The 3,543-nt window shown below is 40.4% G+C and overlaps 2 non-coding genes across 2 annotated transcripts; both read right to left on the bottom strand.

Moving 5' to 3' along the window:
• Positions 1-2,143: 2,143 nt before the first annotated feature.
• On the bottom strand, positions 2,144-2,215 carry Trnam-cau. Its single transcript has one exon. It is a non-coding gene; the product is annotated as a tRNA-Met (tRNA).
• A 352-nt stretch (positions 2,216-2,567) lies between these two features.
• On the bottom strand, positions 2,568-2,638 carry Trnag-gcc. Its single transcript has one exon. It is a non-coding gene; the product is annotated as a tRNA-Gly (tRNA).
• Positions 2,639-3,543: the final 905 nt, after the last annotated feature.

The following is a 3,543-nucleotide window of genomic DNA, read 5'->3' as shown; positions in this document are numbered from 1 at the left end:
TCTCAAGGTTAGAAAACTGGATATGAACAAAAATTTCTGGACCCAGACAAACTCATGAATACTCCTGCCACTAAGTCCTCCTGAATCAAGTGCCCAGAGTTTCCAACTAAGAAGATTCTCAACTAAGAAGTCATTCCTTGCTTGGCCTCTCTGGGCAGAGCACAGGGTCTCACGTAACAAACTTCAAAAACTAGTTAAGAAAAAAAAATCAAAAAGTAAACGAGAGGAAGAAGCCTGACTTTCTAACAACAGTGAGGTGAGGGTGAAGGGTACGAACGAGGCAGTGTTGTTCAGCCTTGTTTATTGTTATTTGGGTTTGTTTGTTTTAGTCTTGAAGACTGAACTCAGGTCAGTCATTGTATTTGCTTAGCAAACACCACCTCTGTGCTATTTCCTAACCTCTCAGAAGTTGTTTATTGTTGGTTGAATAATTATCTAAATTTAAAATGCAAAAAAAGCAATCTTTTCTATTTAGATTACCTCTGTTTTGTTTTTAATGACATTATTTTTAACTGGCAAGGGAAAGCTTTATACATTAGTCGGGCACAGCATGAAACTTTGATATCTGTATGCAAGGCTAAGTATTAAACAGAGGGAGTTACTGGACCAGTAACCTGTTTACTGTGCCTTGTGATATAATCTCTTCTACCTGCTTTTCTCAGTCCTGTCTCTAAAATTCCCTCCCTTTTCTTTAGTGGCTTCCCCTTCCTTTCTATCTTAAAAGACACAAAGGGAAGAGGTTAGAGGTAACACCAGGGGCCTGAACGCCCTCCCTACTGCAGGTCCCTAGGCAAATGAGCAGCCTACACTTTTCTTATCTCCCCTCCTTTGCTTTCTCTATCTCTCTCCTACAGTCTATTTTAGATGAAGCAAGGATCTCAAATTCCATTTAAAATGGTTGTCTAATGGATCAATGGCCCCTTTTCTTTATCTCTCTGATCATGACTGAGAATTAGAGAGAACTGTTTCCTTCTGCTTTTAACATCTCAACAATGAAGATTTTAAGCAGAAAAAGAAAGAAAGAAAGAAAGAAAACAGAAGAAAAAGGAAGAAAAAAGAAAAATGTGCCAGTTTGAATTCCAGAAACAAGCACACATTTTAAGAGGAAAAATATCAGTACCAGGCTTAAATTTTATTTTATTTATATTTCCCCCCGGAAGGTCTCTGTATGTTGCCCAGCAATTTATTGGCTCAAGTCACTCTCCATCATTAGACTGAGAAGCTGGGATTATATAAAAGCACAACTTTAAAATTGTAACTGTTACTGTTGTGTTATAATCTCTGATCTTTGCTCTGTAAAATCAGAAGTATTAGTAGGCTCCTTTTATGATGCACCATATCTCTGCCTGCAGGACTTGGAAGAGGGCTGCACCCAGGCCTAACACAGGAAACTTGGCTTGGAACATTATTAACAGAATAGGTAAGAATTGTCAGAACAAACTTCGAAAGACTTGGATGTGGACAAAGAAAAATCCGGCGTGCTCTCTCGGAATAACCTAAGAATAGCAATGAGGATCTTTTGCTGACTTTGATGTATCAGGATATCTTACAGCTCCATAGAGATTGACTATAACGGATAAGTTGTCAGGTTTTTTTTTCTAAATGTTGACTGTGGAAAGATAGGGCTGATGTGTGGCCTTTCCTTCTCCAGGCCTCGCCAGGGACGACACTCAATTCTCCGCCAAGCGACTATTGTCCCACACAGACTTTATACAGATTTATAGAAAAATTTCTGAGGTTGGGAAATCTCCATAGGAAACGTCCAGAGCTCTAAAGAAATAAAACACACCATACTGAGCTAGTGGTGATACGCGCCAAGGAGGAAAACGGAGCAGGAGGAAAAGGCTACTCCATGTAACTGTCACAGACACTCTAAAACCGAGCTGGCTATATGTAGTTTCTTTGAACTGTACATTTGTAGTACGCAGTTTAGTGGTGCACAGACATGCTTCTGCGGCTGGGTTTCTTACCACCTCTGAGTCTGTTACCATCCTACAGTTAAGTGAAAGCGCGCTGTTTTCATCTTGAATAAATATTGAGTGCAGAGTGCTTTAATTAGTTATTTCTTTCGGTTTCTGCAAGCAAATAGTAGAAAGTTAATAAAAGTTTAGTTTTTGTGGCGAGGAAAAAGAAAAGTGCACTGTAGCAGAGGATGGTTTCGATCCATCGACCTCTGGGTTATGGGCCCAGCACGCTTCCGCTGCGCCACTCTGCTAGAGCTGGTGGAATGGCTTCTGAAATCATACCTTTATACTTCTAGAGGACCATTGTCTGTTTACAGCTTTTCCATAATGCGTAATGATTAGCTGGCTTAATTAGTGATTTATATCTAACAAAATGAGCTCAGAAGGATTTTATTTTAAGTAGCACCAGATAAATGAAATTCAATGTTTCTTTAAGAAAATAGCTTGTCACTAATCTATTAGTCCCTTTCAGTTGAAAGAACGATTTTACTTAAAATATGATTAATATATACGAGTAATTAATATGTAAGTAGGAAAAAATTAATGATTCTAAGGCAGATTCTACTTCAAAGAGGAGATTTAAAGAAATAATAAAACGAAACCTGCATTGGCCGGGAATCGAACCCGGGCCTCCCGCGTGGCAGGCGAGAATTCTACCACTGAACCACCAATGCTCAGACAAGGAGCTTTATAATCTTCCGAGTGATTATGTTAGCTCCATGAGAAATTCCTTATGGGAACATCGCCCCTTTAAAGATTAGGTATTAATATCGTTTTACATGTCTATTGATAACGCTTGTTCATGCTTCTTCCTGATTTACTGCAACCACTAGGTGTCCCAGGCACTTGCAAGCCACCAGTTTGTAGACCGTAAGTCTCCATTCAGAGGTGGAAAGATTGACAGACGTGGGTGGTATGGAGGATGTGGGGTATTGAGGCGCAGGGAAGGCACTAAGGAGGCGGGCACCTACGGATTACGTGAATGAATATCACCTCGCTGGAGGTGATTCTCAGAATCGCTTAGGAATCTGGGTGGACCCTTTAGGAACGTGAGCAGGGCAATCAAGGGAATGAGAAGAAAGAGAGTCCACGGAAGGGTGCAAAGGGAAGAGAGGAACCCCACGGCGCGCACGGGTGTATAGGATCAGTGCTGCTCCCTACTGGTCGGAAGTCGGAAGACGGAAGAGGCGGATGTTAGAAAGGAGGATTCGGCCTTAGGAGCTTTGGCCAAGGTTGCATTGATTTCAGAAGTAGCTCCATAATGTCCTATAGGAAAATCGAATGCAGCGATGCCAATAAAGGATAACTTCTCCCCAAAGGCACAGTCATGACTTCCATAAAAACATAAAAATGAACTCGTGTTAAATGATTTTGTATAATAAATTCGAGATGTGATTGCTGTAACCTAATCAATAAAAAGTCCAAAAAATAGGATAAATAAATAAATATTTGTCGAAATAAATGTGTGAGCAAGGTCATAACTGGTATTTCTTTTGAGCATACTAAACCTGGATTTTCCCAGGGCCTGCTTCCAGGGCCTCCCAAGTGAAAATATAAATGTGTAGCCCTATAGGAACGT

This window comes from Mastomys coucha, unplaced genomic scaffold, assembly GCF_008632895.1.
Source record: "Mastomys coucha isolate ucsf_1 unplaced genomic scaffold, UCSF_Mcou_1 pScaffold7, whole genome shotgun sequence".
NCBI classification, from domain to species: Eukaryota; Metazoa; Chordata; class Mammalia; order Rodentia; family Muridae; genus Mastomys; species Mastomys coucha.
The sequence above is the reverse complement of the archived record's forward strand: the minus strand, read 5'-3'. Positions and strand labels throughout refer to the sequence as shown.